A 23915-nucleotide genomic window follows, 5' to 3' on the forward strand; every position below is an offset into this window, starting at 1 on the left:
GTTGATTCGATCAGAAACTGGCCAGCACCGCGTACACCGACTGAAATACGCCAATTCTTGGGTTTGGCAGGTTACTACAGGCGATTTATTAAAGACTTCTCCAAGATCGCGCAACCACTCACTATGCTTACACAGAAAGGTGTCGTTTACAGATGGGGTAATACCCAAGAGACCGCTTTTCAGTACTTAAAGGATAGGCTTTGCAGCGCACCTATTCTTTCATTGCCAGAGGGCACGGATGACTTCGTGGTTTATTGTGACGCATCAATACAGGGTCTGGGTTGCGTATTGATGCAGCGGGATAAAGTGATAGCCTACGCTTCTCGGCAACTCAAGGTTCATGAACGGAACTACACGACGCACGATTTAGAGCTGGGAGCTGTTGTTTTCGCGCTTAAGATATGGCGACACTACCTGTACGGTACCAGGTGCACGATTTACACCGATCACAGGAGTCTCGAGCATATTCTTAGGCAAAAGGATTTGAATATGCGTCAACGAAGATGGGTTGAACTTCTGAACGACTACGAATGCGCCATCAAGTATCATCCAGGCAAGGCCAATGTTGTGGCTGATGCCCTCAGCCGGAAAGACACTCTACCTAAGCGCGTGCGAGCGCTACAGCTTACCATTCAGTCCAGTCTTCCTGCACAGATACGAGCTGCTCAGTTAGAAGCACTGAAACCCGAAAACGTCAAGGCTGAAGCCTTGCGCGGTTCGAGGCAGCAAATGGAACAAAAGGAAGACGGCGCCTACTATGTAACGGGGCGTATTTGGGTCCCACTTTATGGCGGCTTACGCGAACTTGTGATGGATGAAGCGCACAAGTCTCGCTACTCGGTACATCCAGGGTCGGATAAGATGTACCACGATATCAGAACAACTTATTGGTGGCCAAACATGAAAGCTCTTATCGCAACTTACGTCGGCAAGTGTTTAACTTGTGCAAGGGTTAAAATCGAGTACCAGAAACCATCAGGCCTGCTTCAGCAGCCTAAGATACCGCAATGGAAATGGGAAGAAATCTCCATGGATTTTGTTACGGGCTTACCTAGATCCCAGCGTGGGAATGACACTATTTGGGTGATCGTTGATCGGCTCACAAAGTCTGCTCACTTCTTGGCTATCAAAGAAACGGATAAGTTTTCTACCCTAGCAGACATCTACATGAAAGAAGTTGTTTCGAGGCACGGAGTGCCCACTTCTATTATTTCGGATCGCGATGCACGATTCACGTCAGAGCTTTGGCAAGCGATGCACAAATCTTTCGGCTCACGATTAGACATGAGCACAGCGTATCATCCTCAGACGGATGGGCAGTCTGAGCGAACTATTCAAACTCTAGAAGACATGCTTCGAGCGTGTGTTATCGATTTCGGCAACGGCTGGGAAAAGCACCTCCCTTTGGTGGAGTTCTCGTACAATAACAGTTACCATACCAGCATTCAAGCCGCTCCATTTGAGGCATTGTACGGACGTAAATGCCGGTCACCTCTCTGTTGGGCAGAGGTGGGGGATAGTCAAATTACGGGTCCAGAGATTGTAGTGGACGCCACAGAAAAGATAGCACAGATACGACAACGCATGGCGGCAGCACGCGACCGTCAGAAAGCCTACGCGGACAAGCGTAGAAAACCATTGGAATTTGAGGTCGGGGACCGGGTTTTATTGAAAGTTTCACCCTGGAAGGGTGTGGTACGTTTTGGCAAACGGGGCAAACTAAATCCGCGGTACGTCGGACCATTCGAAATTACAGAAAAGATTGGCAAGGTAGCCTACAAGTTGAACCTACCAGCTGAACTCGGTGCAGTTCACAATGTATTCCACGTGTCGAATCTGAAGAAATGCCTATCAGATGAAAACCTCATCATTCCTTTTAAGGAACTCACTATCGACGAGCGGTTGCAGTTCGTCGAGGAACCAGTTGAAATCACGGACCGGGATGTTAAGGTCCTCAAACACAAGAGAATCCCTCTTGTTCGAGTTCGTTGGAACTCCCAGCGTGGTCCAGAGTATACCTGGGAACGCGAAGACCAGATAAAAGAAAAGTATCCCCAGTTATTCGAAACCAATGCATCCACTTCTGAGGCTGAAGCTACTACTACTGAATTTCGGGACGAAATTCCAAATCAACGGGGGGATGATGTGACACCCCAGGAAAACCAGTGAACAACGTAACTTACCCAGCTTCCTCAGTGAGTGCGTACCAAATTTCGGGACGAAATTTCTTTTAAGTTGGGGATAATGTGACAACTCGAGTTTCTGATTTTCACTTTCGCACTTGATGCGTGTTGACTTTGACTGTTTAGTTGTTTGTATTGTGAATTGGAAGTTGTACGTGTTGTGTTTTAATGAAACGATTGTCATTTGGCCTATATGTGATTACTTGCTGTGGTAGAAAATAATGTTAGGATTATTATTAAAACACTTAGTCTAGATCGGAACATGTCATACAGTTCGAAGGATTCGAAGGACCACGAAGGATGACCTTCGATTCGAAGACCTCGAAACATATCCTTCGAGCACGAAACATATCCTTCGAGCACGAAACATATCCTTCGATATGTTTCGGCCCAGTCTTTCCAATGGGCTTGGCCCATTACTGTGATACGTATATATGGGAGTGCATGTAAACTGATGGTTATTTTTCTAAGAAAAACCCTAGTTCCTTTGTGTGTGTGCGACGGCAAAGCAGACTTAGTCCCTGTTCGAAGGATTTTATTTCCGCAACCCCGATTTCCGGTTAGTGTGTGATGTTGTTTATGATGTATGATTTCATGATTGATCAATGGTCTTGCAATATGTTGTTTATATGTTGTCATGAATCGGATAAGCTAGGTTTAGCAAATATAATTGGATTGAATAGTCATGATTACTAGGATGTTGTTGTTGATCGGTTAGCAAATCGGTCAAACTTGTTTGATTAATCGGCCGGATTGTTTGTATACGAATTGGATATGTATGTTAATCAGGTTGATAATCGGCTAAATATGGTAATCGGACATGTTCATGTAATCGACACCTATGTGTAAGTTGGATAGTTTAAATAATCTTGTTATTCAGATTAGGGTTCTTGATAAACATGGGAATTATGCTTGTTTGATCTGGTTGATGTTAACTGATTTGTGATATTGGTGTTAATTGATAATCACAGCAAAACTTGGAAACTTGTAACGTAACTGATATCCATCGAAAGATATCAGTTACTCGAAACATGGTAGTAACCGAAAGATACCGAAAGATACTAGATGTTCGAAACATAGTGTTGACCGAAGGATAGCAATGACCGAATGATAACATTAAGTTCGAAACATAACATTCTGTTCGAAAGATAGCTATGATACCTGTTAGTCGAAAGATCTCTAATGTGTCGAAAGATGACCATGAATTGAATGATAGCTGATGTTCTACTGTGAAATAATACGTGTTGTGTCGATATGCAAACTGACTGTTATGTGAACATTAAATTGCATGCGTATCGTTGTGAACATGAACTGATTTGTTATACATGCATACGATAGGACGTGAATAAATTACTTGTGAGTGCATAACCTAGCATACCGAGCAAACCAAGGTGAGTTCACACAGCCAAGGCATGGGTTCCCAGGGTGGGAATGGGTTGTATGATTACTTGTGCATACTTTGATACTGTAACGAACGATTAAACTGTTGATGCTTACGAACTACTCAACTGCCTTCGCACCCACCCTGGTCGGTAAAGACTATGGTCGCGAACGAACTGATAAATTGCCTTCGCACACACCCTGGTCGGTAAGGACTATGGTCGCGAACTAACGAACATAATCTTCGCACACATGCCTGTGAGGCCGCGATGGAATTGATACGATACGAAACTTAATTGAACAAACGCACTATTACCCAAACTAAACTATAAACTGTGAACTCGCTCAACTAGTTTGTTGATTATCTGCTGCATGCCTTGCAGGACCTTAGGTACTTATGGAGCTTGCACTGGAGGAGCGGGACGTTGTGGGCAGTGGATTATGAACGCTATGATTAAACATTTCGAATAATTGAACTTATGGTTTACTTGGGTTATTTACTTATGCTTCCGCTACTGATACTATGTTTGTTTTGAAACATCAATTGTATTGAATGAGGTTTTACGAACTACTTTATTTATGTTATGCTATGTTCAATATGATTGGTGGCTTGATCCTGGTCAGTCACGCTCCCAAGCGGTGATACTCCGCAGGTGGATTTTGGGGGTGTGACATTAAGGTTCTGAAATGCTTCCGACATCTCATTCATGTTGTACGGCATACATGCAAAATGCACAAAATGTTAAGTTAAAACTTTGGAACAAAGCTTAACAAATAAACATTTTTATTGCACACCAATTTGTACAACATAACAGCAAACAGAACATACTCAGATCTATTTATTTATTTACTAGGAAGTACTTATTTCTAGATTTAGAGTTTAAAGATTTGCATTTTCTGCTACAGTAGCGAGCAGATACAGATTTGCCCATTTTTCATCTAAGTTATTTTCCCCTGGTGGATTACTGCTAATTTCCTGAATTTCCGGGTTAAACCTCACTCTCTTGGTTTGGGGTTTCTTTTTCTCTTGACCTTTTCTAAGGATTGAATTCCTTTTCTCTGGTGTAAGTGGATTTTCATAATTTGCCTTACGAACAAAGATTCCCTCTTCTAAATTGGTGGGAGATTTGGAGGAAGAGGTTCCCTGTTCTTTAGGTGTACTATCTAATTTGCGGTAGATAGCAGAAATCTTTTGTTTACCCATACTGTAATTTTAACAATTAATCAGTTAATACACATATATTCACAGAAAGACACATAAATATTTTCCTATTTGTAATAGATTTAAATCAGTTAGAACAATGAGCTTAATCAGTAAGCTTAAAACAGTGGCTCTGATACCACCTTTTCCTGTCACGGCCCCCGACCCGGTTTGACCCGTTTCAGGAGCCGCGGGACAGGAATCCCGTGGTATTTAATTTAGGCGACAGCGGAAGTCTTTTTAAAACAGGATCTTTTAATAATTTAAACTGCTCGTTTCATAACTTAGGGATAAATTCCCAAAATTTACAATACTGTGATTTCTCAGGGAAATCTTTATTTTCAAAACATGTTCATTTATTTATTTACATTGAGCCACTTTTCTAAGCTGGGAGTGCTCCACGGCACTTTTCTTTGCTCATACCAGATCACCTGAAACATGTTTGAAAAAGGTTTTGTCAGCGGGGAAATACTGAGTGAATCATTCAGTTTACTGAAAACGACACATTTGTTATAATCTACAGTATTAAGGGGAATTACAATGTTTCTGATATCAAACCAACTACCCACAGTATTTGTCACTCGACCATCCATTGGCTAGCCCATTTGTCCAATGGTGTCTGTGACTGTGGTCAGATCACCCCTTGGCCACCCGTTTGTCCAAGTGTGACGGGAAATAAGTAATGTATACAAAACCCCACATACCGGCTGTAATTTGGTGATTACATAGACTTAATCCCTGTAATTATAACTTTGAAAAATAGTTTGGAGTTTTGTAAAACAGTTGATAAAAAGAGAATGACTCACATTGCAAATTTACGAGCAGATGATAAGCTTTACTGATTAGTCTTTTAACCTACTTTAAATAACAATGCACACACAAACGGGATTAGTAACTAATTCAGCAGTTACGTCAATTCACGAGATTAAACCCTCACAACTATTATCAAGCGCGATACTTAACAATTCAATGGATTCACAACGAATGACAGAGCATAGTCCGAATTCGAACAGCACTCAAACATTCAAGTTGAAATCACAATGAATAACAAAGTACAAGCTCAATTTGAGCAGCACTCGGACAATCGTTGGATAGTTATAATCGATCGGACGTTGAATCGTAATAGCGATCGAGTTATTACCCTGATTGCGGCAGCACCTCGTGATCGTGTGTGTGTTTATTGTGATATAACAGTGATATCTCGACGTACACAGAAGCTATTTACGTCGTTCTAAGTCCCCTGTGCAAGTCCCAAGGTCGGCTATTTATAGCCAAAATTTGGCCTTGCTTACGAACCGTAAGCCTGATCCCTTACGGTCCGTAAGGGATACCTATAAGTCCTAGACTTGCCATGCACGGGAGTAGCTTGCATGAATCAACAAAATTAGCCAATCAGCTTTAAGCAACGTAATTTTTTAGATAATTATCAACTAGGGTTTGCCCCCCTCGAGTTTTAGGGGCCCTGATCCCGATTCCGATCATTCTGAAAATTTTAGGGTTAGTGCAGAATTACTTGGGTGTCTCAATTAGGGTTTTCTTATTGACTAATTATTGTCCTAATTATTGATTTTAGTGGCAGTTGTTACAATATGTGAATTTTTTTTATTTCCAAAATCATATGTAGGCTACTTAAAGAAATAAAGAATGTGATAAGTGTGATTACTTTTACATTGCTAATGTTCTATTTTTTTTACAAGAACAAACAGAATCACAGTGGATCTCTGTTCAGTGGGGTTTTGACCCATTATTTTTATTTTGGAGTTTGATTTGTTAAGTTTATGATTATTTTTTTAAAACCCATAACAACCTTTATATTAAACAACTTTCTTTCTTTATTTATTTTTCACAATCCTTTTCAATTATAGTTAAGCTTTTACTTTTTAAATTCTTTTTCTTAAAAAATCATTAAACTTAAACCTAAATAATTAACAATTAATTATAATGCCTTTTATTACTTTAAAAAGGATTAATAATAAATTATAATATCCAATTAATCTACTCGTAAACCTTAATATTCGGAATCTTATTTAACGAGTTCGCACACGTATTTCATATCTAGGTTAATCACTTTTGTTCGTCCTCTTGGTTTCCCAATCTTTACTCGTACATTCTTACAAGAAATCGCAACGCAATCAACGTGAGTATACTCGACCCTTTTTACGTTTTAACGCATTTTTGGGGTGCAACATGTAGACAAAATCCACTTTACACCATCGATTATAATCAAACACACGATTTATCGAACACGTTCGTTGTTATGCTTAGGTTGTTAATACTTGTTAGTTTCAACTTGTATTCCCATGATATTGTTATGCTTAGGCTGTTTATGCATGCTAGTTTAAAAATCATAATTTCATACTATTTGCTATGTTTAAGTTGTTTATGTATGCTCGTTTCGACGTGAATAATAAATGCTATGTAAATTTGAGACAAACTTTTATACTTATAATGATATTCAAACTTGTATGCTCGCCAGTGCTTTACTGATCCATGCTTTTTAATACATGTTGCAGGATTGTGACAGATGAATCCAGTAGGATTGCATAGAAACGTATTTAAACTTTATTGCTCGTTGTATTGTAAATTGCTTTCAATCCTGTTGTATTCTGTTTTCAATACTTGTAATAATTAATTATCAATGAAATGAAATTTAATTATTTGAATACTTATTGTGCAATATTTATTCTAATCTTGTGGTATTCTAGTTCAAACCATGTAAAATGTAACTACTAAATACTTGACACTAAATAGCGTTATGAAGTCTCTTGCAATCTACACACTTCGTCTCATCCCGATGTTTTCGCCATCGGTTGGGGTATGACATGACCTGTAACACCCCGTGTTTTCGAATGTCAAAGTCAAAGTCAAAGTCCAAGTCAACTTTGACATCTTTGACTGTTAATGTTCTTTTTACTTTTGTATTATGTGGAGTGAGTGTTGTATAAATGAAATGATCGAATGTTTAATCAATGCGATCGATTTACGACTGTGAGTAGTAGGAAGTAACAATGCGATAAAGTTAATCAATCAATAATCAAGCTAATCGATTCATCAATCAAAATCGAGACTCGAAATATGCGAACCCTGGTATTGTTATACGTGTGTATGTGCTTTATGTGTTACCTGTGCGTGTTCATTTATATGTTTGGTGTGGTATTCAAGCGAATCAATCGAAAATCGAATCGAACTCGAAAAACAATCGAACTCAATCGAAACCGACATCGAAGCGTGAAATGTAGATGCTTGTATGTAGATATAGTGATTGGGACTAAAAGTAATTTGACTAGGAACTCTATCGTATTTGTATCATCGTCCATCGAAATCGAAACATCGAAAATCGTCGCGAAATACTCAAAGTGGGTCGCGGATCGAACAGGAGGCATCCTGATCGAACAGGCCAGCCGATCGGCTAGCATCTTCCTAGCCGATCGAGCAGCCCATTCGATCGGAGCTCCTGGCCGATCGACTGCCACTTTCCTCTTTTGGAGCCTATAAATAGGGCTGTCATTGTCACACTTTCCATTTTTGGAAAGCTCTGACCAAACCAGCCTTCTTCTTCACCTTTTCTCAGATTTCTCTCAACTCCGGTAAGTTTCCACTCTAAATCTTGTACGATTTTGATCATTGCATGATTCTACACCTTTCTATCTTTCAATTCTTCACCTTTTCTCAGATTTCTCTCAACTCCGGTAAGTTTCCACTCTAAATCTTGTACGATTTTGATCATTGCATGATTCTACACCTTTCTATCTTTCAAAACTCGATTTCCAACCGTGAAATCACCAAGATCTAAGTGTTCTTGAGTGATGTCATCATGGTGTTCTCGAGGAACACCAACCTTTGGCCTCATTCAACCATGAATAGCTTAGATCTGATCGATTTCCACATAAACAAACTAAGATTCTTACAAATCTTAACATTTTTATGAATAATTTCCAACTTTCTTCAACCTTTTACACTCAAAACCTTCAAACCGGTAGAAACGGAGCTTGAACCGGCTAACTAATCATTCTAACAGTTAAGAGGTTCAAGATTCGGATTCTATATACTAGGTTCACCAATTTCGGGTTAAACTCTAAATCGACGTTTCGAACCGTTCACCGGCCGGACTTAGGTGACTCCTGTCCGAGTCAAAGGAACAAGTAGGAACGGAGGATATCATAGTTCAACTCGTTATCAAAACTACCTCGATATGACGACAAGTAATCAGGCAGCCAAGTGTTAGACGAAAGGCCGACCAGGTCAGAAATGCTGGCCGAACGGCTAGGCTGTTCAAACAGCCCAGCCGATCGGACATGCCAGCCGATCGACCGGGCCAGCCGATCGGCTAGCACATGGTTCCACACCTTTCAATTTTTATGAAGTATACTATTGACGAAGTGATGTTTGATCGAATACGCTACTCGATTGGTAAACATTACTCTTCGGATCATGATAATCGTTTTTACAACTCGTTCGTAGTATGGAATGCCAGCCGATCGAACAATCCGTTCAATCGAGCAACATCCTGTTGAGCATCACTTTAAGGTTCCCAGCCGATCGATTAAGCTGGCCGATCGAACGGACCGTTCGATCGATCGACCTGAAAGGTAAAGACATTTTTGTGTTCTCATATACTACAACGAAAACTTCAAAAGTTCAAATCCTCAAACACAAACACACCAGAGGAAGAAACAGTCCACTCGAATGGACCAGCCGATCGAGCCTACCGGCCGATCGAACAGGACTGTCCAACCGGACATACCAGCCGACCGAATAGCCCGTTCGATCGAACCTGCCGTTCGATCGACCAGCCCACTCGATCCATTCACACTTGTCTTATTTTCCACGTTACTCATTGTTGTGCTATCGAACTATTCAGGCTAACCCTACTCTCAGCGCTCCCTTTAATCCATAATCAATCACTGTGAGTATACCCGATCCCTTTTTGCTTTTAGCACTTTTGGGTGTTACATACGTAGCTTATATCAAAACACAAACGATCACACTACTCAAACTATTTGAACGCTAACCAATATGCATGTATTACGTGACTTAATGAATGCTTGTTGATTGTGTTTACACGTGGAATGCTGTCTACCTGCCTTAACGACGTAGTACTATAGTTTGGACTCAGCACCCGTTCACACGGGGGTTGTTAAGGACAATTACTTGCATGGATTACGGTGGTAATCATGTATTGCGAACCGTCTCGGACGGTCAACCCGTAGTCAATGGTATCGATAGGTCCATGTCGATAATTAACATGCTTCGTTTTCCTCTGTGTACGTGCTGGTTATGCGTAAACTATTCGAACTCTATATGCTATTATCAAACTTGTATGCTCACCTTTACATTTTATGTATTGACTTTATTTTAACGTATGTGACAGGTGCTTAAGTTGCTAGGGTGCTTAGGTGCGTGGTGATGAAATCGAGGCTAGGGAGTCTAGAAATGATAAACAATTGTCTGTAATAATAATTAAATCTGAGTTGTCGGAACAGAATTTCTTGTTTGGATGATTATCTGTAATGACATGTTTGTTTACTCGGGATACGGTATGGGACGTATCTTTAACTGGATTATATAAATAGTTGTTATGGAAACTTCTGAACAATCTGTTTCGCTCAGTGCCGCGCCCCGATGATTCCGCCATCGGTTGGGGTGTGACATGACCATTCGTCATTCAGCACACTCGTCTCCGTTTAACGCACCGTTCATCGCTTATGTTGTCGTTCTGTAATCAGGCTAACTTCCCAACGCTCCCTTCAATCCAAGACGGTGTTTATTTACTAAACGCTATCTGTGAGTATACTCGAACCCTTTTTGCTTTACGCACTTTTGGGTGTTACATACGTTACTTATTCAAACCACAATCAACACACAACACAAACACTTTTATACGCTGACCGTTATTGCATGTTATACGTGTTACTCGATGAATGCTTGTATGTTATGTTTACACAGTGATTGTTGCCTGACACCTTAGCAACGATTGTACTATAGTTTGGACTCAGCACCTGTCGTGGACAGGGGTTGTTAAGGGCGTTACTTCACGTGTCACAGTGGTGATATGTGTTGCGCATTCTACAACTCGCAGTCACGTCTCTGCATATGTCATTGTTGATAACCTACATGCTTCACTCTGCTATATGTTACATGCTGGTTATGTGTAAAACGATTTCGCTTATCTATTATACTACTAAACTTGTATACTCACATTTACACTATGTGTATTGACCTCTATTTTAACGTATGTGACAGGTGTTTGAGATGCTAGGATGCTTGCTATGTGGAAATCAAGTAGGAGAGTCTAGAAACAAAAACAATTTATATTTTGAGTTGTCGGAACAATGATTTGCCTTGAGATACCTATGTCTGTAATAATTGTTTTATTACTTTGATAAGTTATGGTATGGGACATAATATTAATTATCTGGTAAATTAGTTGTTATGGATTTCTCTTGGACAATCTGCTTCGCTCAATGTGTAACATCCTGTTTTGTGAACCAATAAAATTATATTTAAAATTTATAATTTATATATTGTTGAACGACTAAATAACAAGTAAAATGGTTAGTTGAAATATTTAGTTGAAATATGAGACATCTGTACAAGCCCTGGCTATTATAAGAGACCGTTTAATATTAATAATTAAATATATTATTTTATTTACCTTACTCCGTTTTTAATGAAACTTAGGTTAAAACGTAGATAAAAATATGCTCGTTCTAATGACATACTCGTCGTTTTATAAAACGTCATATTTAAAAAGTTATACAAGAAAAACGAGTGAAGCAGCTGAATTAATATAACTAAGCTAGCTAGCTAGCACGTCAAGCTAGCTAGCAAGCACGTCAATGTCCCACATCGCCCAGAAAGGAATTGAGGTGCCTGCTTGCTTCACATATATATAGGAGTTAAATTGTAGGATTTTAGATACATCAAAATTTTAACGGGAACGTTCTAGTATTGAGAATCCCGCGTATACGATACCCCGTTGGGTGTTGTTAGTAGTCGTTTTTGGAGCACGAGTTGGAGCAGGAGTAGGGAAATTCTACATCAACGTGCCGTAGATAGTCTTGAGGTATACTCTCGTTTAAGTTTATGTTTAGTTATTTACTATTTATTTTTAGTAGTTAATATTAGTTTTATTATTAGTAATAATATATTAGTGGTAGTAGTGTTAGTATTATTTTTAGGTACTAGGGTTATTGTCAGGGGCGGGTATTGGGTAGCCTAGCCTTAGTTAGGCATGGACTGATCAACCATGCTTAAACAAGGTAGGGTTAACCAATATCCAACCATGATAATGACTAGTTAGGTGTACCATTACCTAACTTAGGATTATGTAAATTGTGTCAGGACCTTGAGATAATACCTGATCATACTAGCAATTGTATCAACGGTTAGCTACTAGCAAGAGGTGAGTTTTATGAATGCTTTTCAAATGTGAACATGCTTGTCCTAAACTGTAATAATATGGCATGACTGTTGTACGCATGTATATAACCTGAGCATGACATACACATGATATTTGTGGTCCCTTATACGTGCCGCTACGGCGGGATTTGTCGGTACTACACCTGTGGTATAGTGGGCATTAACTGTATGGTTATGTAAGTTACGTGGTAACGTTGGGTTATGATAACATGGGCGGGTACAAGTCATGATTAAATAATGTGAATTGTAAATTGTGTATATTCATAAACTCACCAGTGTAATATCTGACGTCTTTTAAGCATGTGTCATAGGAAATGATGGTTAGTCTTGGGCGGGTTGTTTATCTCGGATAGGCGTGACTAGTGAAATAAAGTATCTCAAACTTTCTTATCTGGTGGAAATTTTGCATGATCAGCTAATAGTAGCTTGACCAAACTTTGTACCTTTCAGTTTCCAACTTTTGTACATTACCGTTTGTATCAATAACGTAAGTGTTTACTGGTAAGTTGGTATCAATTGTGTATGGTGCATCCTTATCTGGGTGTGGTGTCACAGTTGGTATCAGAGCCAAAGGTTTTAGCGAATTAGGTATTTGGTATGGATACCTAGGCTTCAACCTAAGAGAACACGCCAGCTTATGTAATTTTTAGGATGCTCTGGCTGACTTTGAAATACGAATAATAGATAAATCCGGGTATGAATTTACTAAGGATATAGAGTCATTAGAAAATACCCATAGTAATAATTACAATCTATAAATCCTCATTTCGTTACCACTTTGTACACACTGCCCTTAACAATAATTACTCGTAAATCTTGTCTTCTTTACTCGTTAGGAGAAAATAATAGTAATAATAATAATAATAATAATAATAATAAAATCTAAAAGATAAAATGTAATACGTATATGTTGTATACATGAAGTGCATATATATAATGATACTTGTGTATTATTTGAGTAAGTAATATCTCTTCTCAATCAAGTATCATAGAGTAAAAAAAAATGAAGGCGGCCAATAGCGTAGTTCATTGTTAATATAAATAGATGCCAACCTCCTTTATACAAATCATACACAACCTTCTCTCGCACATAAAGCACATGAGCAGGTTAGTAGTATGTTTAGTTAAACATTAATTTTTTTAAGTTTCAATATTAAAAATCTTTACTATGATTAATTAATTTATAAATTTAATTACAGTAAAATGTTCATAGTAGAGTTATATTTTCAACATGTTACATTTGAAAAATATTGTATTATGTGAATTAATTATTCTAAGTGCTCATTAATAAATAGAATATTGAAGTAGTATTTTTCATGAAAAATATAGAAAATGTCGGCAGAACCTTCGGTTAACAACAATCGTCAACCTAACCCATCAGTTAATCCTGCTCGTCATAGCGAACCTGTAAACTTAGGAGATGACATGATCGATCGGATTGCCGTCCGAGTTGCGCAAATCCTTGCCAACGCACAGGGACGTGAACGTCAGAATACAGAACGATCAGGGCAATCTGAGGGAAGCACTGCACCTACACCTACACCAACTCCACGAGAAGAACCTCGCCCGGAAAAGAAGGTAGATGATACGAAAGTATCTAAAGCTATAGAAACAGAAATCTCTAAAGAATGTAATTACAAGACTTTCATTTCATGTAATCCTCCTTCATTCGACGGGAAGAAAGGTGTTATTGAGGCACATGAATGGCTAAGTGAGGTAGAAGCCATTCTAGACGTCAGTGATTGACATGAAAGAAATAAAGTTAGGTTTGCTGTTCATTTGTTTAAATCCGAAGCCTTATTTTGGTGGAGGATACAAAAGCAAACTAGAGGTGATGATCTGGCACATCGCCTGAGTTGGAAGGAGTTTTCAGAACTGTTTACAAATTACTTATGTCCACCAAGCGAAACTGACAGAATAGAAAAGGAATTTTTGCATCTTGAACTCGGGAATAAGACATACCGGGAATATGTCACCAAATTCAATGAAATGTCTCGAATAGTGTCTTACTTGGTGAACCCGGAAGAAAATCGTATTCGAAGATTCCTGTGGGGACTCCCCACAGAATATCGCACGTTTATCAAGTCTACCAAACCAACTACCTATCATGATGCGGTAGAGGCTGGGGCAACTATCGCCACTGAGATCCAACAAAAGAAAACCCCAGAAACTATCCCGAAAAGGAAATGGGAAAACTACCAAGAACAAAATAAACCCAATTACAGAGATTTCAAGAGGCAACGAGGACCCCCACCTAGGTGCCCAACTTGTGGAAAAGGAAATTCCGGTCCATATAACCAGTTAATCTGTAGAAACTGTAAGAAACCTGGACACAACTATCGTGATTGTAGAGAGCCACGTAAGTGTTTTAAATGTGGAGAGACGGGCCACTATAGTGATAGCTGTCCTAAGAGGAATGAGGAACCTAATAAAGCAAGAGGGAGAGCTTTTGTTCTGAATACTGAAGAGGCTCGTAGGAACCCTGATGTCATAACAGGTACATTTCTCCTTAACAACTTTTATGCTAAAATACTATTTGATACTGGTGCTGATAGAAGTTTTATATCTGAGCACTTTAGAGTTTTGATTAATCAGACTCCTTGTAAGCTAGATAAGCCATTTATAGTAGAACTAGCAGATGGGAGGGAAGAAGAAATTGTGAGTGTGGTAAAGGATTGTACCATCCAGATTAGTAAGACCCAAATATCCATAGACTTACTACCACTGAAACTTGGAGAGTTCGATGTAGTAATAGGAATGGATTGGTTATCTAGTCACCAAGCTCAAATATTGTGTGATAAGAAGCAAATTCAAATTAAGGACCCAAAAGGGGGAACTGTAATAATTGATGGGGAAAGACCTAGTAAACCCATAAGTTTTATTTCCATGATAAAAGTATTCAAGTGTATTCAAAAGGGTCATTTAGCTTACCTAGTATATGCACTAGAGGCAAAGGAAGAAAAGAAACTAGAAGAGGTAGTAGTAGTGGCTGAATTCCCTGAAGTATTCCCTGAAGATCTTCCCGGATTACCACCTGACAGACAAATTGAGTTTAGAATCGACTTGATCCCAGGAGCAACCCCTATTGTCAAAGCCCCGTACCGCCTTGCCCCGACTGAAATGAAAGAGTTGAGAAACCAACTCCAGGAGTTACTGGACAAAGGATTCATACGTCCTAGCACATCACCATGGGGAACGCCGATTCTCTTTGTCAAGAAAAAAGATGGCTCAATGAGGATGTGTATTGATTATAGAGACCTGAATAAGATCACTATAAAGAATCGATACCCACTCCCAAGAATCGATGATCTTTTTGATCAATTACAAGGCGCCAGCTACTTCTCGAAGATAGACCTAAGATCTGGGTATCATCAATTAAAGGGTAGAGAAGAAGATATACCCAAGACTGCCTTTAGGACAAGGTATGGTCACTACGAGTTCTTAGTGATGCCTTTCGGCCTCACTAATGCACCAGCTGCCTTCATAGACCTTATGAATCAAGTCTGCAAACCATACTTGGATCAATTTGTAATTGTCTTCATAGATGATATCCTAATCTACTCTAAGAGTAGAGAAACACACGAGGGTCATCTCCGTGCCATTCTTAAGTTACTAAAAGAAGAAAAACTTTATGCCAAGTTCAGTAAGTGTGAATTCTGGACTAGGGAAGTCCAATTTTTAGGGCATGTTGTTAATGAAAAAGGCATACAAGTGGACCCTACAAAGATTGAAGTAGTTAAGAATTGGGAGGCACCAAGAAATGCCACAGAAATTCGACGTTTCCTAGGGCTAGCAGGGTATTATAGAAGGTTCATTCAAGATTTCTCTAAGATAGCAATGCCTCTAACGACACTGACTCAGAAAAATACCCCATTTGTCTGGGGCAGCCAACAAGAAGAAGCTTTTAATCTTTTGAAAACAAAGTTATCCAGTACCCCAGTACTTGCATTACCCGAGGGTACCGAAGATTTTGTAGTATATTGTGATGCTTCTCATTATGGACTAGGGTGTGTGTTGATGCAAAGAGGCAAAGTTATCGCCTATGCATCCCGACAGTTAAAGATACATGAAAGAAATTACACCACCCATGATCTAGAACTCGGAGCAGTAGTATTTGCCCTCAAGATATGGAGGCATTACTTATATGGAACTAAGTGTGTGATCTACACTGATCACCAAAGCCTAAAGTATATATTTGAGCAAAAGATGTTGAACATGAGACAGAGGAGATGGATGGAGTTGTTGAATGACTATGATTGTGAAATTCGTTACCATCCAGGAAAAGCTAATGTAGTAGCAGATGCCCTTAGTCGGAAGGACAAAGTTAAACCTTTAAGAATACGTGCATCTAGAATAGAAGTGAAAATAGGTTTACTAGAACGAATTAAGGATGCACAGATACATGCCCTGAAAGTTGAGCAGATTAACAAAGAAAGGATGGTGGGAAAACAAGAACTACTTGTTAAAGGAGAAGATGGAATACTAAGAATCCACAATAGGATTTGGATACCTAATGTGGGAGGACTCAGGGATATGGTGATGGAAGAAGCACATAGATCAAAGTATACAATGCATCCTGGCAGTACGAAGATGTACAAGAATATTCGAGATGAATATTGGTGGCCAGGGATGAAGCAATCAATCAATGAATATGTGAAAAAACGCATGACGTGTTCACAGGTCAAAACAGAACATCAGAAGCCTGCAGGATGTTTAATCCAACCCGAGATCCCTGAATGGAAATGGGAGATGATAACCATGGATTTCATTACTAAACTTCCATGAACTAAGAATGGTCACGATACTATTTGGGTTAAAGTAGATCGTTTAACTAAGTCTGCTCATTTCTTGCCAATACAAGAAGATTATAAAATGGATAAATTAGCAAGAATTTATGTCAAAGAAATTGTCACCCGCCATGGAGTACCTATCTCCATTATATCAGATAGAGATAGCCGTTTTACGTCCAGATTTTGGCAAAGCTTCCAAAAGGAATTGGGAACAAAAGTAAATTTAAGTACGACTTATCACCCACAGACAGATGGCCAAAGTGAAAGAACCATACAAACACTGGAAGACATGCTTAGGGCATGTGTGATAGACTTTGGAGGAAACTGGGATGAGCATTTACCTCTAATAGAGTTTGCATACAATAACAGTTATCACGCAAGCATCAAGGCGGCTCCGTTTGAAGCACTATATGGAAGGAAGTGTCGTACCCCAGTTTGTTGGACTGAGATTGGTAGAAATCCATTAGCTGGACCCGAAATTATTGAAGAAACTACCAATAAAATCATACAAATCCGAGAAAGAATGAAGACTGCTAGAGATAGACAGAAAAGTTATGCCGACAGACGAAGAAGACCCTTAGAATTTCAAGTTGGCGACAAGGTATTACTTAAGGTCTCCCCTTGGAAAGGTATCATTCGTTTTAGGAAGAAAGGAAAACTAAGTCCGCGCTATATTGGACCATTTGAGATAATCGAAAGAGTTGGTCCTGTAGCATATAGGTTAAAATTGCCAATAGAATTTCAAGGAATTATGACACGTTTCACGTGTCAAATTTAAGAAAGTGTCTAGCGGACGAGTCACTTAAGATACCCTGGCAGGAGATCCAGATCAATGACAAGTTGAACTTCACAGAGCGCCCCATTCAGATCATAGATTGACGCATAAAGAAATTAAGAAACAGGGAGTTTCCTCTAGTACGAGTCAAATGGGATGCAAGGAGAGGACCTGAAGAGACATGGGAAAAAGAAGACGAGATGAAACAAAAATATCCACATCTCTTTGCTTAAATTTCGCGGACGAAATTTCTATAAGGTGGGGAGAGTTGTAACATCCTGTTTTGTGACCCAATAAAATTATATTTAAAATTTATAATTTATATATTGTTGAACGACTGAGTAACAAGTAAAATGGTTAGTTGAAATATTTAGTTGAAATATGAGACATCTGTACAAGCCCTGGCTATTATAAGAGACCGTTTAATATTAATAATTAAATATATTATTTTATTTACCTTACTCCGTTTTTAATGAAACTTAGGTTAAAACGTAGATAAAAATATGCTCGTTCTAATGACATATTCGTCGTTTTATAAAACGTCATATTTTAAAAGTTATACAAGAAAAACGAGTGAAGCAACTGAATTAATATAACTAAGCTAGCTAGCTAGCACGTCAAGCTAGCTAGCAAGCACGTCAATGTCCCACATCGCCCAGAAAGGAATTGAGGTGCCTACTTGCTTCACATATATATAGGAGTTAAATTGTAGGATTTTAGATACACCAAAATTTTAACGGGAACGATCTAGTATTGAGAATCCCGCGTATACGATACCCCGTTGGGTGTTGTTAGTAGTCGTTTTTGGAGCACGAGTAGGAGCAGGAGTAGGGAAACTCTACATCAACGTGCCGTAGATAGTCTTGAGGTATACTCTCGTTTAAGTTTATGTTTAGTTATTTATTATTTATTTTTAGTAGTTAATATTAATTTTATTATTAGTAATAATATATTAGTGGTAGTAGTGTTAGTATTATTTTTAGGTACTAGGGTTATTGTCAGGGGCGGGTATTGGGTAGCCTAGCCTTAGTTAGGCATGGACTGATCAACCATGCTTAAACAAGGTAGGGTTAACCAATATCCAACCATGATAATGACTAGTTAGGTGTACCATTACCTAACTTAGGATTATGTAAATTGTGTCAGGACCTTGAGATAGTACCTGATCATACTAGCAATTGTATCAACGGTTAGCTACTAGCAAGAGGTGAGTTTTATGAATGCTTTTCAAATGTGAACATGCTTGTCCTAAACTGTAATAATATGGCAGGACTGTTGTACGCATGTATATAACCTGAGCATGACATACACATGATATTTGTGGTCCCTTATACGTGCCGCTACGGCGGGATTTGTCGGTACTACACCTGTGGTGTAGTGGGCATTAACTGTATGGTTATGTAAGTTACGTGGTAACGTTGGGTTATGATAACATGGGCGGGTACAAGTCATGATTAAATAATGTGAATTGTAAATTGTGTATATTCATAAACTCACCAGTGTAATATCTGACGTCTTTTAAGCATGTGTCACAGGAAATGATGGTTAGTCTTGGGCGGGTTGTTTATCTCGGATAGGCGTGACTAGTGAAATAAAGTATCTCAAACTTTCTTATCTGGTGGAAATTTTGCGTGATCAGCTAATCGTAGCTTGACCAAACTTTGTACCTTTAAGTTTCCAACTTTTGTACATTACCGTTTGTATCAATAACGTAAGTGTTTACTGGTAAGTTGGTATCAATTGTGTATGGTGCATCCCTATCTGGGTGTGGTGTGACACAATGCCTCACCCCGATGTTTCCGCCATCGGTTGGGGTATGACAGCGCGGCCCAATAAGTCATGTGGCCTAATACGAGAGTGTGCGGCCTGGTTACGAGTGTGCGATCCAGTAGAACATATTGTCTAATATATGAGTGTGCGACCCAAAACGGTTAATGGCCCAATGGTGAGTTAGCGGCCCACCAGCAAGTGTGCAGCCTACCTGCTGGTGTGCGGTCATGAATGTGGCAGTTGTACTGTGTGCTTCAAGTGTTTGTTCCGAACAGGAGGTGTATGATCCACGGTGTACGATTGTCACACCCCAACCGATGGCGGAATCATTGGAGCATGACACTAGGCGAACCAGATTGCTCAAGAGAATCCATAACAACTATCCATTACCAATATTTTTAAAGGTTCATTGTCCCATACCAACGAACAAATATTCAACAAACAGTTTACAAATAGCGAGTTCTCAAAAACAAAACAAGTCCGATAACCTAGATTTTTATTGATGAGTTTCTAGACTTCCTAAATCTATTGCAGCAAATAGACCATCAACCTGTCACATACGTTAAAATAAAAGTCAATACATAAAGTAAAGGTGAGTACACAAGTTTGCATAGATAATAGTATGAAAAGCGTTTACGCATAACCAGCATGTACCACGTAACGGGCAAAGCATGTAACTGACAACAATGATACCACCTAACCACGTGACTCCGATGTAGAGTATGCGTGACACATGTTCACCGAAGCGAACACATGAAGTAAAGTAATGTGATCCTTAGCAACCCCTGTTCACAACAGGTGCTGAGTCCAAACTATAGTACTATCGTTACTAAATGCGGTCTAGTGTAACACTGTGTAAGCATAGTAACAAGCATTCAACAAATCACGTATAGCATGCGGGAGCGGTTAGCGTTTATAAAGTGTTTTCGTTGTGTTTTGGTAGAGAACGTATGTAACACCCAAAGGTGCGTTAAACGAAAATGGGTTCGAGTATACTCATTAAACGTATACTAATCAAGAAACACGATTCTCAGTGGATTGGAGGGAGCGCCGAGTCTGTGACAACTCGTAATTCGAACCTACTTTGTGTAACGACACGTGTTTATGTGAACTATTATGATTATTGAATGTTATAATTATGTGCTTTGTGTTATGTAATGTATGTATGTATATACCCAAACGCACAACGTTAACCCGATCGCACAATGTATGTATTGCTAAACCGATCACACAAGCCAATGGGCTTTGACTCATGCAACTCTCGGCCCATTTCTCCTTGAACTCGGAACGCATAAGCAGCCCATGATGGGTTCGGCCTTCTGCTCATACGCATAACCTCCTGTTTAGGTTAACACTTCTCACAACTTGTAAAACATTAGCACACAAAACCCTAGCTCTTTCTCTCTTCCTCACGGACTCGACGACCATCACTCCTCATTCTCTCGGAGATCATTCCCGAATCGGATCACCCTCTTTCTTACGGTTAGTGTTTTGTTATTAACTCGATTGTATGCTTGATGTTTGAGCAATGCTATATGTTGATCTTGTGTAGTGATTAGGATTATTATTTGTCACTATTATCGTATGTTAATCAAGGAATCATGATGTGATAATCGGCCACATTTGTAAGATTGATATAAGGTCCATATGAATCGGTTTGAGATAGATGTTAATCCATTGTTATGTTCTATGATTCGGATTGTTGGTTTGTTGATAGTGAATGGGGTTATGTTGATAAAATCGGATACATGTTCATGTGAATCGTTAGATTTTTGTTCATGCTTTGATTAGGGTTATGTGGATAGTTGTAATCTGGTTTGATCGAAAATCCTCATGATTGAAACTGATTTTTCTGTTGATTGATTTGTAAAGTTGGAAACTGGTTAATTATGTAACCGATTGCCATAAGTTTCGGGTAATTTAAATGGGTCGCACAAGATCAGGTCACATGAGATCTGATCTGATCGCACAAGTTTCAATCGCACAAAGTGCCTCAGTCGCACATGAACTAATGGACCGCACAAGTGTTAAATGTTGTTAGACAGCTGGGCCGAACAAGCCCAAATCGGATCGTACAACCCAATCCGGATCGCACAAGGCTTTTACATTGGGCCGAGTATTTTTATGTTTGGACTTCTTGGATATTGGGCTTAATTATAGTTGGGCCGGGATTTGATGGATCGCACAACATGTTGGGCTGATTACCATTGGGCTTATTTTATTCGCACAAGTGGAATGTATTGTTTGACTGCTAAGTGTTGCCATGATCTATACGTGTTTGTAACGTGTTAACTCTGTGTAACCATACGTGCTTTACTTGAATCAAACCTGACTTGTGTGGTAACCCTGTTAGGACGTGGTTGACTACCCTTAATTCAAGAACCTTTTGTGTATCTTACCGAGCAAACCAAGGTGAGTTCACTGCATTTCTCAAGCATGCGTCCCGGTGGTTTGGGACAACTAGTAAACATTTGGAAGGGAATCTTGGGTAAATAGTTAAATTGGGTTTTGGTTATTGAACATGGAATCAATCATTATCGGATTGCATGTGGGGCAATGGGGTAATTAGTTGATAGCGCTATTAGGTTTGACACCTCACACCGGGCTGTAAGGACGGGCGTGAACTAATTATCTGGGCATCATTACCAATGCTTGGTTAGGGGCATTGGGGTCTGGACACTTCCAGGTTATTAAGGGGCACACTCCCCGGATACATATGGGCACACTCCCTAGGGTATCTAGCATGTTATAAGCAACATCGTATCATAACGTTGAATCGGCTTAACAGACATTCGGTAACATCACACGTAAACAAAACTTTGAACTCACCAGCGTAGTCTGACACACTTGTCTGCATGCTTGCAGGTCGTTAGATAACTTGACATGGACTTGCTATCTGGGAGTGCTGGAGTGGTCATGGATCGAAACCCTTGGATACTTAACATATCACTATGAACTTATGACTCTGAACAATCAACTGATAATTTACATTATGCTTCCGCTGGATATTTAAATTGGTTTGAAACCCTTATGTTGGGAATTATTTATTATGAAATGGAATGTTTGTTTACATATTTATTACTGGTGCAACTTGATTGGTGGCTCGAACTCTGATGCGTAACACACCTCGCGGAGTTCCCGCAAGTGGTATTTTGGGGGTGTTACAGTTTGGTATCAGAGCCACTGGTTATAGTGAACTAGGTTTTAAAACGTTTTTGTAAAACCAGACTATAACCGAACACCTTCGAAAATCGATCATGACACTCGGCTCCAGATTGCAAGGTTCGTCTTTCTCACTTTATACATTACTTGCTTAGCAGTCACACACTCACAACATATATGAAATGAAACATTAAACACCATAGTGACTTGATAGTGTGACGCTACTCTTCGACTTATGTGAATCATAAACCTGTGATACCATCCGTTGTGTTGTTTGAACGGGGGAAACTTCGAGCGCAAGCTAAGAGGCACTGAGATAAACGTGCAAACCACCTTATTATTATGGGTGCACACTTAATAATAACGTGGGGTGCATGCAAGTCCCAGTGAGGCTTATCGAGCGTGAGAAGGGTTCTGCCTTACTATGTGTGAACTTGGTAGTACGTAGATATCAGTATGATACTTGACTTCCATCTCGTTTTGATTCCTAAATCGGTTCATCCCCATATATAGAATCATGAGTGGACGAGGACACGGACGTGGCAACATCAACATGACTCAGGCTGAGTTGACTGACCTAATCAACACCCGTGTGGCTGAGGCTTTAGCAGCCTATCAAGCTGGTACGGAATGTACCAAGTACTCTCTACTCTTATACCGCGCACACGTCTTTTCACTCCTATAATGTGTTTCCTTTCGTCCTTTAGGTCAACACGCACAACCCCACAACAACCAGCCTGCTTGTACATTTAAGACGTTCATGGACTGCAAGCCACAGACCTTCACCGGGACTGAAGGGGCTGTGGGACTCCTGAGGTGGTTCGAGAAAGCAGAATCAGTGTTTGCTATATGTAACTGTCCCGCTGGGGACAGGGTGAAATATGCTGCGGGTACCTTGGCGGATGGTGCCCTAACGTGGTGGAATGCCCAGGTGCAGTTGTTGGGCATCGAGACAGCGAATGCCACAACTTGGGATGACTTTAAAGAACTGATCAGGGAGGAGTATTGCCCTCGGGACGAGGTCCAGAAGCTGGAAAACGAGTATTATGACTTGAAGATGGTAGGATCTGAAGTCGAGGCGTATGTGAAGCGATTGTATGAATTGGCTGACATGTGTCCGAACTTGTCACGGCCCATGTCTCGGAGGATTGAGTTGTTTATCAAAGGGCTACCTCCGCGTCTGAAGAGCCTGGTTACTGCAGCACATCTCAACGATTTGACACAGATTGTCC

At 39.7% G+C, this 23915-nt stretch overlaps 1 long non-coding RNA gene across 1 annotated transcript; it reads left to right on the forward strand.

Moving 5' to 3' along the window:
• Positions 1-18498: 18498 nt before the first annotated feature.
• Positions 18499-19383, forward strand: LOC110935301. Its single transcript, XR_002589030.2, has 3 exons — positions 18499-18619; positions 18898-18958; positions 19287-19383. It is a non-coding gene; the product is annotated as an uncharacterized LOC110935301 (long non-coding RNA).
• Positions 19384-23915: the final 4532 nt, after the last annotated feature.

Source organism: Helianthus annuus, chromosome 6, assembly GCF_002127325.2.
Source record: "Helianthus annuus cultivar XRQ/B chromosome 6, HanXRQr2.0-SUNRISE, whole genome shotgun sequence".
Classification (NCBI taxonomy): domain Eukaryota; kingdom Viridiplantae; phylum Streptophyta; class Magnoliopsida; order Asterales; family Asteraceae; genus Helianthus; species Helianthus annuus.